This window comes from Narcine bancroftii, chromosome 9 (genome assembly GCF_036971445.1).
Source record: "Narcine bancroftii isolate sNarBan1 chromosome 9, sNarBan1.hap1, whole genome shotgun sequence".
Lineage (NCBI taxonomy): Eukaryota > Metazoa > Chordata > Chondrichthyes > Torpediniformes > Narcinidae > Narcine > Narcine bancroftii.
This window is the reverse complement of record NC_091477.1, coordinates 50,876,704-50,890,024: the sequence shown is the minus strand read 5'-3', so window position 1 is coordinate 50,890,024 and position 13,321 is coordinate 50,876,704. Positions and strand designations below refer to the sequence as shown.

Here is a 13,321-nt window from a genome sequence, read left to right as displayed (position 1 = left end):
TGCAAATAGACTGAATTTTTTTATTTCTTTTCTTTTATTTTTATCCTTCTTATTTTATTTTCTGCTCTTATCAGTTCTGCCAAGGGTTCTATAGCTAACGCAAACAGTGAGGGAGATAGTGGACATCCCTGCCTAGTTGACCTGCTTAATTTAAATTGGTCTGATATATATCCATTTACTGTCACTTTCGCCAATGGTCCCTCATATAATGCTTTAATCCAATTAATATATTTCTCTGGTTGGTTGAACCTCTGTAGTACTTTGAATAAATAATTCCATTCTACTCTGTCAAAGGCTTTCTCTGCATCTAAGGCAACCGCCACTGTTGGCGTTTCGTTTCCTTGTACTGCATGGCTTAAGTTAATGAACTTACAGATATTGTCCATTGTTCATTTTCTCTTAATAAATCCAGTTTGATTTAGTTTTACTATTTTTGCTACACAGTCGGCCAATCTGTTTGCTAATAGTATAATGGTACATGGAAATGAATAAATGTATTCCATTGGAAAAAATAAAATATAATCTGAGTTGAGTAGAGATATTGGTCTATATGATGCTTGTTTTAGTGGATCTTTCCCCGTCTTTGGTATTACTGTAATTATTGCTGTTTTGCATGAATCTGGCATGTTTTGTGTTTCTTCTATCTGGTTCATTACTTCCAGGAGAGGAGGAATTAATAAGTCTTTAAATATTTTATAGAAGTCTATTGGGAGTACGTTCTCTCCCAGTGTTTTATTGTTCGGTAGTTTTTTTAAATATATCCTGTATTTCCTCTATTTCAAATGATTTTATTAATTTGTTTTGCTCCTCTTGCAATTTCAGTGTTCAATTTTAGCTAGAAACTCATCTATTTTGTCTTATTTCCCTTCGTTCTCAGTTCGATATAATTGCTTGTAGAAATTCTTGAAGTTTTCATTGATCTCCGTTGGGTTATATGTAATTTGTTTGTCCTTTTTCCTTGATGCCAATACCATTCTTTTAGTTTGTTCTGTTTTAAGCTGCCAAGCTAGTATTTTGTGCATTTTTCTCCTAGCCCTTAATACTTCTGCATTGTTTTCATTATGTTCTTTTCCACCTTGTACATTTATAGTGTTTTGTATTTATTTTTTTTGTCCGCCAATTCTCTTCTTTTTGTTGCATCTTCCCTTGTTGCTAATTCTTTTTCTGTACTTGCTATTTACCTTTCCAGCTGTTCTATTTCCCGATTGTAGTCCTTCTTCATCTTAGTTGCATAATTTATTATCTGCCCTCTGATGAAAGCTTTCATTGCATCCCATAGTATAAATTTGTCTTTCACTGATTCTGTATTTACTTCAAAGTACATTTTAATTTGCCACTCATTGAATTCTTTTAAGTAGCTTGGAGTTTAATCTCATGGTGGCATGTCTTTCAGCTCTATTGCTAATAACAGGGGTGAGTGATCCGATAACAATCTAGCTTTATATTCCATTTTCCTAACTCTCCCTTAGATGTGGGCTGACAACATGAACAGGTCAATCCTTGAGTATGTTTTATGTCTACTCGAATAATATGAGTATTCCTTCTCCTTTGGGTGTTGTCTCCTCCATATATCCAAAAGTTGCATTTTCTGCATTGATTTACCCATAAATTTGGTTACTTTGTTCCTTTTGATCGTCTTTTGTCCAGTTTTATTCATCTTTGAGTCAAAATTAAGGTTAAAAGTCCCCTTCTATCAGTATATTCCCCTGCGTATCTACAATCTTGCCAAAATTATCTTGAAACCATTTCAAATTTACATTTGCACAAGCATTTAGTGCACAAACTCTTTTGTCACGGAGGGAAAAAAATGCACAATGTAAGATTTTTGAGCACACTGACTACTACAAATTAGAGGGAACATTGCATATCAATGATGTCTCCCTCTACCTGCCTCTAATTCTCTCACCTATCACTTCTTGGTCCCTCCCCAGCCCCTCCCCTATTTGCCTCTTTTTATGTGCAATATCTTGGGTTCCCACTTCCATCTCAATAAAAGGCTCTGACCTGAAACATTGACAATTTTACTCTTATGGGTGCTGCTTACACATCGAGTCCATACAGCTTGTCTTTGTTCCCAAGTGATGGTCAATTCCAATGGTGAGGGATTGTAGTTAAATCTAAACCAGACCAGATGTGGAGGAAACTTTGCCATTTTTACCTTGAGATGGCATGAACTTTACATGAACTTTTTTTTCTGACTCAAGCCTTTTAAAAACTAATTTCATCCTCAGATTGCTGATGTACTGGTGACATGTGGACTTGTGTGGCCTGTCCAGAATGTCAATGGGATATGCTGGAACAACATCAGGATGGGTTAGCTGACCATTGCGTAAGTGTGAGAATGTGGGTAGGTGGTTTTGAAGAATATTGTGAAGTCACATATAATTTGAATGATGGACTACGGTGAGAAGGGAGATTGGTGGGGTTGCAGAACATGGTGCAAATGTACATGAATGTAATCTTTCTCTCCAAAGATGCTCGGCCATTGGGTTCCATTTCCTTACTCTGGTTCTATATTCTTCATGTAACCAATGCAGTACCTTGTGACAATAATAGAACTGAGTTCATTTATAGATTTGTATTCAATATACAGGCGTGTTCAAGATATTCATGGTAAACATAAACATCTTAGACCAGACCTGAGCTAGGACTTGCGCACTGAGGTTTAAATCCCACAGCAGATCTGATGAAAACAATCATGCCTTTGTTCAATCTCCTCCTTCAGACAAAGGGTCGTCTGTGTTCTCTGGTTTGTTGCACAGTGTTCACAATGAAGAACAGGCTCCCAAGAGCACCATTTACAGTTGTATAAAGACAGATATGGTGGCTCTAAACTGAGGGTTGAGTTTTATAATGCATTGCAGAAGAGTCTGAATTTCCAAGGCTAACCTCTAAATATTAGTTAAAAAAGAAAAAGAGAGATCAAGAGCAACACTGAAGATTGTCTCTCCACATCACTCTACAAGAAAAAGATCCATTTGTCTCCAGTCCTAATGAAAAGCTATTGTAATGCCACTTTTTTATATTTTTCTAATACAAGTAGTCCCCAACTTACGACCATAATGGGGATTGACGAGTGGGTTGTAACTCGGGGACTTCGGGCTGCCTTGGGGAGCAGGGACCTCGGGCTGATGCTGGGAGTAGAAACCTCAGGCTTCTGCAGGGAGCGTTGGCTTTGGGCTGCTGTCGGGATCAGGGACCACTGCATTTAGCACTTTTAATTCAAAATATGTACGTAATTTTAATAAAGATTTTTTTTTAAATCAGTAGTATATGCAGGTGGATTTAACTCGCGTACGTCAGAAGTTGAGGACTCCCTTTTGCACTATTGCATTGCCACTTTTCACAACTGTAACACCATTTTTTTCTCTTGTACTCTGGTAACTGTGAATATGGATTAGCTACCAATACTTGGAGTATGTGTTTAGTTTTGGTCACCTTGCTGCAGGAATATTTTGTCAAACTGGAGAGAGGGAAGAGAAGATTTAGGAGGATGTTCCAAGCTCTCGGGGACCAGAGGTTGAGCAGGCGAGAGCTTTATTCCTTGGAATGCAAGAGGGTGAGGGGTGATCACATGGAGATGTACAAAATCATGAGAGGAATGGGGTGAACACAGATTTTTGCCCAGACTAAGGGAAATGGCAACCAGAGTACATAGGTGTAAGGAGCAAATACAGCGATTTAACAGGGAGCTGAAGGGTAGCCTTTTTTTATACAGAGTTTGGTGGAAATATGGAATGGGCTGCCAAGGACAGTAGTTGAGGCAGCCACTGTTGCATTTTTAAGAAATAAATTGGCCAGATACATGGATAAGATTGATTTATGGATTATATGGGCCAAAAAACAGGTGGGATTAGTACTGGTAGGATATTTTGCCTGGCCTAGGCAAGTTGGGCCAAAAGACCCATTTCCTCACTGTGCGTCTATATGACGGAGACTTGTCACATTGTTCAAAAGGTCAGTTACTGTATATGCTTATTAAAAGAAGCATGGCCTAGATTTACCAGGTATTATTATCCAGCTCCATAGTTTTTGTCAAGTGTTTCAGTATCACAATGGAAACAAAATTCTGCTTCTTCCACATGTGCATCCTCACTAGTAAAATGAACATGAGAAACTGCCGATGTCAGAAATTGGAAATAAATAAAAACAGATCATGCTGAAATCACTCAGCAGGCCAGGCAGTGTCTGTGGAGGCCTGAAATATTAACATTGTCTCTCTTTCTGAGGATCTTGAGTGTTTCCAGCGTGTCTGTTCCCAATTCAGTTCGTGATGCAGAGACACGGAGCAGTAAACTGGAAATATTTGACCACCAGTTCGCCAGTAGCATGACTCCTTCTTTTATGTCGGAACCTCTCAACTAATGCCTCTAACAAAATGCTTGTGTAATCATTAAACTCTTGGGTAGATCTGAGCCATGACTGTAACATTAGGTCAGAAGGTTTTGGTTCCTAATTGTGCGCATGTGAAACTAGAACTCTGTTAATTTAAGGTTTATGCTCAGTGGGATCTAGACACACACTTCCTCCCTTGTTATGAATCTCTTGAACATTGGACAAGATCATAGAAACTCTTCCCTATTGTGGAGGCTGTCATACTTTGTTATTGGAATGAAGATAATCACACCATGAAATGAGTATTTTCCTAACATATTAACCTGCGATGCGATCCTGTTCTCCAAGGGAAGAGTGTGAAGAGATGACTACTGCAACTTGTATTGTCAAAAACAGCTATGTTTGACCATTAGACGTATGACCGACTCTCTGATTACACGTATGACCGACTCTCTGATTACACGTATGACCGACTCTCTGATTACACGTATGACCGACTCTCTGATTACACGTATGATCGACTCTCTGATTACACGTATGATCGACTCTCTGATTACACGTATGATCGACTCTCTGATTACACGTATGATCGACTCTCTGATTACACGTATGATCGACTCTCTGATTACACTTATGATCGACTCTCTGATTACACGTATGATCGACTCTCTGATTACACGTATGATCGACTCTCTGATTACACGTATGATCGACTCTCTGATTACACGTATGATCGACTCTCTGATTACACGTATGATCGACTCTCTGATTACACGTATGATCGACTCTCTGATTACACGTATGATCGACTCTCTGATTACACGTATGATCGACTCTCTGATTACACGTATGATCGACTCTCTGATTACACGTATGATCGACTCTCTGATTACACGTATGATCGACTCTCTGATTACACGTATGATCGACTCTCTGATTACACGTATGATCGACTCTCTGATTACACGTATGATCGACTCTCTGATTACACGTATGATCGACTCTCTGATTACACGTATGATCGACTCTCTGATTACACGTATGATCGACTCTCTGATTACACGTATGATCGACTCTCTGATTACACGTATGATCGACTCTCTGATTACACGTATGATCGACTCTCTGATTACACGTATGATCGACTCTCTGATTACACGTATGATCGACTCTCTGATTACACGTATGATCGACTCTCTGATTACACGTATGATCGACTCTCTGATTACACGTATGATCGACTCTCTGATTACACGTATGATCGACTCTCTGATTACACGTATGATCGACTCTCTGATTACACGTATGATCGACTCTCTGATTACACGTATGATCGACTCTCTGATTACACGTATGATCGACTCTCTGATTACACGTATGATCGACTCTCTGATTACACGTATGATCGACTCTCTGATTACACGTATGATCGACTCTCTGATTACACGTATGATCGACTCTCTGATTACACGTATGATCGACTCTCTGATTACACGTATGATCGACTCTCTGATCACACGTATGATCGACTCTCTGATTACACGTATGATCGACTCTCTGATTACACGTATGATCGACTCTCTGATTACACGTATGATCGACTCTCTGATTATATGTATGATCGACTCTCTGATTACACGTATGATCGACTCTCTGATTATACGTATGATCGACTCTCTGATTACACGTATGATCGACTCTCTGATTACACGTATGATCGACTCTCTGATTATACGTATGATCGACTCTCTGATTATACGTATGATCGACTCTCTGATTATACGTATGATCGACTCTCTGATTACACGTATGATCGACTCTCTGATTACACGTATGATCGACTCTCTGATTACACGTATGATCGACTCTCTGATTACACGTATGATCGACTCTCTGATTATACGTATGATCGACTCTCTGATTATACGTATGATCGACTCTCTGATTATACGTATGATCGACTCTCTGATTATACGTATGATCGACTCTCTGATTACACGTATGATCGACTCTCTGATTATACGTATGATCGACTCTCTGATTACACGTATGATCGACTCTCTGATTACACGTATGATCGACTCTCTGATTATATGTATGATCGACTCTCTGATTACACGTATGATCGACTCTCTGATTATACGTATGATCGACTCTCTGATTACACGTATGATCGACTCTCTGATTACACGTATGATCGACTCTCTGATTATACGTATGATCGACTCTCTGATTATACGTATGATCGACTCTCTGATTATACGTATGATCGACTCTGATTATACGTATGATCGACTCTCTGATTACACGTATGATCGACTCTCTGATTACACGTATGATCGACTCTCTGATTACACGTATGATCGACTCTCTGATTACACGTATGATCGACTCTCTGATTATACGTATGATCGACTCTCTGATTATACGTATGATCGACTCTCTGATTATACGTATGATCGACTCTCTGATTACACGTATGATCGACTCTCTGATTACACGTATGATCGACTCTCTGATTACACGTATGATCGACTCTCTGATTATACATATGATCGACTCTCTGATTACACGTATGATCGACTCTCAGAGTATAAACAGAGTCGATCATATGTATAATCAGAGAGTCAATACGTATAATTGAGAATCACTGCTTTAGACCCAAATGTTACTGAACTATTTGGCTTGAGAAAAATGGTCATTGGCCCATTTCCTTTGGAGTTGTGAAACTGTGCACATAACGAGTCAATTAGGTATAATTAAAACAGTGGTTTAAAACTTTTTTCTTTCCACCCACATACCACCGTAAGCAATCCCTTATTAATCATAGAGCACCGATGGCATAGGGATTACTTAAAGTCGTATGTGAGTGGAAAGGAAAAAGTTGAGAACCAGTAGGCTATTCTTTAACTTTAAAAAAATACCTAATTTATAAGGTTTTAACTACAATATCATTACTTTATATTGAATTGTAAATTATTTTAAAAAGTACATATGGTATATATCCTCCCATCCCCCTCAACCCAACATTAAAAATGAAAAAAAAAAGGAGAATGCCAAGAAAAGAAAATATTTGTACAGAGAAGTACTTTGGAGGTTACCAAGAAGTGAGGTCATCAGAGAATCGATCATATGTATGATCAGAGAGTCGATCATACGTATAATCAGAGAATCGATCATATGTATGATCAGAGAGTCGATCATACGTATAATCAGAGAGTCGATCATACGTATAATCAGAGATTCGATCATACGTATACTCTGAGAGTCGATCATACGTATAATCAGAGAGTTGATCATACGTATAATCAGAGAGTCGATCATATGTGTAATCAGAGAGTCGATCATACGTGTAATCAGAGTCGATCATACGTATAATCAGAGAGTCGATCATACGTATAATCAGAGTCGATCATACGTATAATCAGAGTCGATCATACGTATAATCAGAGAGTCGATCATACGTGTAATCAGAGATTCGATCATACATACAATCAGAGAGTCGATCATACGTATAATCAGAGAGTTGATCATATGTATAATCAGAGAGTTGATCATATGTATAATCAGAGAGTTGATCATATGTATAATCAGAGAGTTGATCATATGTATTAACCAAATGACGGGGTTCATATTTTGAAAGAAATCATGAAATTTATCGCACAGATTATGTGATTGTCTATACAACAATGAAGTTCTGCCGTATCATCTTTCCATCCCCAAATCTATTTGTGTCTTCCATGATATTGCTAAACATTTCCAAGAAACTGCTGAAGCAATTAACATAAATTCAACTTGATAATTATTTAAATTTAATTTTGTCCTTAATATTACTCAGTAAAAATGACCTCAGGTCCTGTGGGAATTAGGCAACTCTTTAACAACTACAGCTCAACTTTCGACATTATTGTACCCTCAGTGCTGGTCAACAAACTCCAAAACCTGGGCCTCTGCACCTCCCTCTGCAGTTGGATCCTTGACTTCCTCATCGGACGACTATAGTCAATATGAATCAACAACTCCTCCTCACTGACAATCAACACAGATGCACCTCAAAGATGTTTAGGCCACTTCTCTACACCCAAGATGAGGTGGCTTGCTACAAATCACATGCCATCTACATATTTTCCAATGACACCATGGTCATCAGCAGAATGAATCACAGACGGCAATTACGAGAGTATACTGGAGGGAGATAGGTCAGCTAGTTGAGTGATTCCACAACAGCAACAACCTTGCACTAAATGTTAGAAAATCCAAGGACCTGATTGTGGACTTCAGGAAGGGGGAATCAGGAGAATAACAATGAGTAGAAAGTGTTAAGAACTTCAAATTCCTGGGTGTCTGTAGGTCTGTCCTTGATCGTCCATGTCGATGAAATCATGAAGAAGGCTCGCCAGTAGATATACGTCTTGAAAAAGTTGAGATTTAGTTTTTCTCCAAAGACTCTTGCAAATTTCAACAGATGTACATGGAGAGCATTCTGACTGGTTGCATCACTCTCTGGAATTAAGGTGCCAATCCATAGGACATAAAAACACTGCAGTAGTTGTGAACTCAGCTATTGCCATCATGCGCATCAGTCTTTACCTCATCAAGGATATCAGCAAGAGACAGTGTCTTAAGAAAGTAGCCTCTGTCCTCGAGGACCCTCACACCCAGGCTATGCCCTCTTCACACTCAGGAAGGAGGTACAGGAGTCTGAAGATGAACACTCAACCAACAGCACAGAGACAGCTTCTTCCCCTCTGCCATCATATTTCTGAATGGACAATGAACCACAGACATGACTTCACTTTCTCCTTTATTTGCACTTACTTATTTATCTTTTTAGCTTAATATTTGCACCTGTAATGAATATTTGCACCTGTAACGCTGCTGCAAAACAACGAATCTCATGAATGTTCATGACAATAAATTCTGACTCTAATTCTACCATGCTGCGTCTAAAAAAGGAATTAACCCCCAGGATATGTCGGCAAGCCACCAAGGAGAAACATCTTTCAGAATGTAAAACATCGGAGATCTGATTCTAAACACACAGAAGTTTGGGCTAGATGCTTGTTCGTCATAATAGCATAACTGATTTATATAGTTGATAAATGGGGGCAGGGCATCTATGAGAAGGCTTATTAGATTAATTTCTTGGATGAATGGGTTGTCCTTTCAGGAGAGCCAAAGCAATTAGCTCTATATTCTTTGGAGTTCAGAACAATGAAGGGTGATCTTATTAGAACAGTAAGATATTGAAGATGCAGGATAGGTAGATGTAGAGATATTTCCACTAGTAGGAGAAGCTTGAAGAAGAGGTCACAGTTATAAGATTGAAGGTCAGTCATTTAAAACTGAAATGAGAGGCATAGGAAGATCATTATGAAGGAAGGACAGACTTGAAGGGCTAAATGGTTTCCTGCTGATCCTATTTCCTTCTGTTCTGAAAGCTTGATAATTTTGTTTTGATAGAAATGAATCAGTTGTTACAACAACAAACAGTCAACATTCATAGATTGCTGAATTTAAACGGCAAATGTGAATGGTCATTATTATTCCATGGAACCTTGTGTGAGTTCAGAATTGGCTTGCCTGCAGAAAGCAGCCAGTAGTTGAAGCTGCAATGCATTCTGCCTGGAGGTCAATGACTCATGGAGTTCTGCAAGGAGCGGATCTCAGACTCCTGCTCTTTGTGATTTTTAGAAATGACCCTAGATGAAGAAGTAGAGAGATGGATCAGTAAGTTGACACAAAGGTTGGCAGCATTGTGGATAGTGCAGAAGGCTGTCATAGGTAACAACAAGATATAGGAGGAAAAGTGACAGATGGAGTTCAGTCCAGATAAGTGCATTTTGGAGGTCAAACAAAGGCAGAGTACATGGCTAATGGCAGGGGGTTGTTAACAGTGGGAACAACAAAGGGACCTTGGGGTCTAAATACATAGCTCTCTCAAGGTTGCTGTGCAGGTTGACAGGTTAGTTAGGGCTCATGGTATGCTGGCCTTCATTAGTCAGGGGATTGAGTTCATGAGTCATGAGGTGAAGTTGCAACTCTATAAATCTCTGCTCAGACCACAATTAGAATGTTGTGTTCTGATCTGGTAACCTCATTCCAGGAAAGATGTGGAGAGGGGGCAGAGGAGATTTACCAGGATGTTGCCTAGATTGGAGAATGTGTCTTACGAAGCAAAGTTAAAGGAGCTAAGGCTTTTTGTTTAGGAGAAAAAAGGATGAGAGGTGACTTAGTAGAAGTCTGCAAGATTATGAGAGGCATTGATAAGGTGGACAGTAAGCAACTTTTTCCCTAGGTTGAGGGTAGTAAACAGCAGAGGACATCTGTACAAATTGAAGGGAGGAAAATTTAGAGGAGACATCAAGGGTAAGTTTTTTTTTAAAACACAGAGAGAGGTGGGTGTTTGGAATGGATCAGAAGGGGTGGTGGGTGGGGGCTGGTAATGTACAAAACATTTTTTTAAAAACTTAGGCAGCCATGCAGATGCAAGAAAAATAGAGAGTTATCAGTATAAGGCAGGGAAGACCTAGCTTGTTTCTATCAGTTAACAACATCATGGGTTGAATGGCCTCTACTGTGCTATGTTATTTGGGCACTCAGGTCATTATAATTTCATGAGTATCAGTAAAGCTTTGTAACCTGTTTGGAAAAATAGCACCAAACAGGTTTTTGTCTTACTAAGATCAAAATCAGGCATTGATGCCAAGAACATAACTCTAATCCTGAATGCAATGATGTCAATAAATTTTACACATAACATGCAAAATAGATACACACAAATGCACATAACATGCATTCAAGAAAAAGAGTCAGAAAAACATTGTCAAACACTTCTTTGCAGCCTCACTGCTGAAAGCTTCTTCGGGAAGCACTTCTTCCCACCTACAGAAAACATGGAAGAAATCTGAAATATGCCACTGAATTAGCTTGAAAAATAAATGATGGATTTTGGTTCTGATTCACGGCATTCTTTTTAAAGGCTGCAGAAATCCGCCTCAATGGGTCCAACTGAAGCAGAGAAGGTGAATTTAACAGGCAATAGACTAAAGTCTTTGAAAGGCAATATCGTAGATAATATCAAGGAACCTCACCTCTCTTATTGTGCATTGTACTGCAAAGTGCCAAGATGTTTGTAGCTGAGTCATTTCTTGTCCCTTCTCAGAGGCCTGATTGTCAAAAGCATTGAACCGCTCAGTAAGGCCTTTGTATAGTGAAAACGACTCATTGCAGCTGTGAGAAGGACCATTGTACAAAGGCGCTCAGCTGTTTGGGCTTGTGTTTTTGCACTGCTCGTGTGTAGTATAGGATTGATCACCTTGCAAGGGTCTGGCAGTGGTTTAAATACCTTTTTTTGCTTTATGCAGCAGCTAAATTTGCTGTATGATTGCTCTTTGAGAATACTGGAACATTCAAATGCTCTCAGCTTTGTCATGTGATTGTTGCCATGGAGCCGAACCCTCAGGAGAACAGAAGGAGTGACAAATCCCAGGGACAAACACTTTCTGTTGAATCCCTATGGCACTGGAACATATTAAACAATAAGTCCCAGACAGAAGTGAGGACAATGCAAGAATGAATAATGAAAGATTCCTTCAAATTTGAAAGAAACAGCTTTGGAAAAATTGAACCATGTTAAAGTTTCAGATTGACTGGTCCCATTGTTGTTTCTCCTGTCATAAGCCTTGCTTAATATTTGATTCCTTCAGTCAACAGAACCAAACATAATGCAGGGGACTTAACAGCAGGTGAGTTTCACTGACATTCAAGCTGAATTTTTCACACATAAGGTTTTAGTGGATGTACCTTTGCAATTGGAAACACTGCCCCAGACACACATTTCGGTCATGGCAAATTCTACCTTTGAACATATATAGAAGTTGGACTGGTAAATAGAAATCTGCAGACTGACCAATTGTCAGGCTGGAGAGGCATGACAGACCAACCACAGGAATCAACTCCATCTACGTGACCTACCACTTGGGAAAGACAGCCATCCCACACACTCCTCTCCCTCTTCCTTCAACAGAGTGAATGCGCACACCAATAGGCTTTAAGTCAGATTCTTCCCGTAACCATGAATCCCACAGTGGTGGCTGCTCTTACTGTGAACTGATTGAGTTATCTGTGAACCACCACCGGCCTACTGCAGGGGGCAACCTCTGTACCTGCAGGAGTATAAGGGGACAGGACAACACTTGGCCGGCTACCAATCTTTTCATTGCAACTCACTACTGTGTAACTCTGTGGTGGTCCACCACCGGCCTACTGCAGGGGGCAACCTCTGTACCTGCAGGTGTAAGGGGACAGGACAACACCTGGCCGGCTACCAATCTTTTCATTGCAACACACTACTGTGGAACTCTGTGGTGGTCCACCACCGGCCTACTGCAGGGGGCAACCTCTGTACCTGCAGGAGTGTAAGGGGACAGGACAACACCTGGCCGGCTACCAATCTTTTCATTGCAACTCACTACTGTGTAACTCTGTGGTGGTCCACCACCGGCCTACTGCAGGGGGCAACCTCTGTACCTGCAGGAGTGTAAGGGGACAAGACAACACCTGGCCGGCTACCAATCTTTTCATTGCAACTCACTACTGTGTAACTCTGTGGTAGTCCACTACCGGCCTACTGCAGGGGGCAACCTCTGTACCTGCAGGAGTGTAAGGGGACAGGACAACACCTGGCCGACTGCCAATCAGTCGGCCTGAAGGGATGAAGCCCCACCCGGTCGGGTGTCAATCACTCTCCGGGATTATAAGCCTGCGCCGGCCTCCCGAGGCCTCACTCAGAGTTGCTGCAGCCACAGCCAGCCTGGCTCTGTGAAAGTCTTTGTGGATTAATGCTTATTGTACAATCTTTATCTTTGTGTGTGTCTGATTCTGGCTAACAGCACACCACAAGCTCTCCTCTTGCCCTTCTACTTTGTACAGTTATGTACATAAGAATTAACTCGGTTATGTATGTTAGAACTAACTCGGTAGA

General features: G+C 40.2%; 1 long non-coding RNA gene across 1 annotated transcript in view; it reads left to right on the top strand.

Annotated features, from left to right (window-relative positions):
• The window catches only part of LOC138743621 (uncharacterized), a 109,095-nt gene that overhangs the window by 91,861 nt on the left and 3,913 nt on the right, over nt 1-13,321 (top strand). The gene's annotated exons all lie outside the window — the stretch shown is intronic.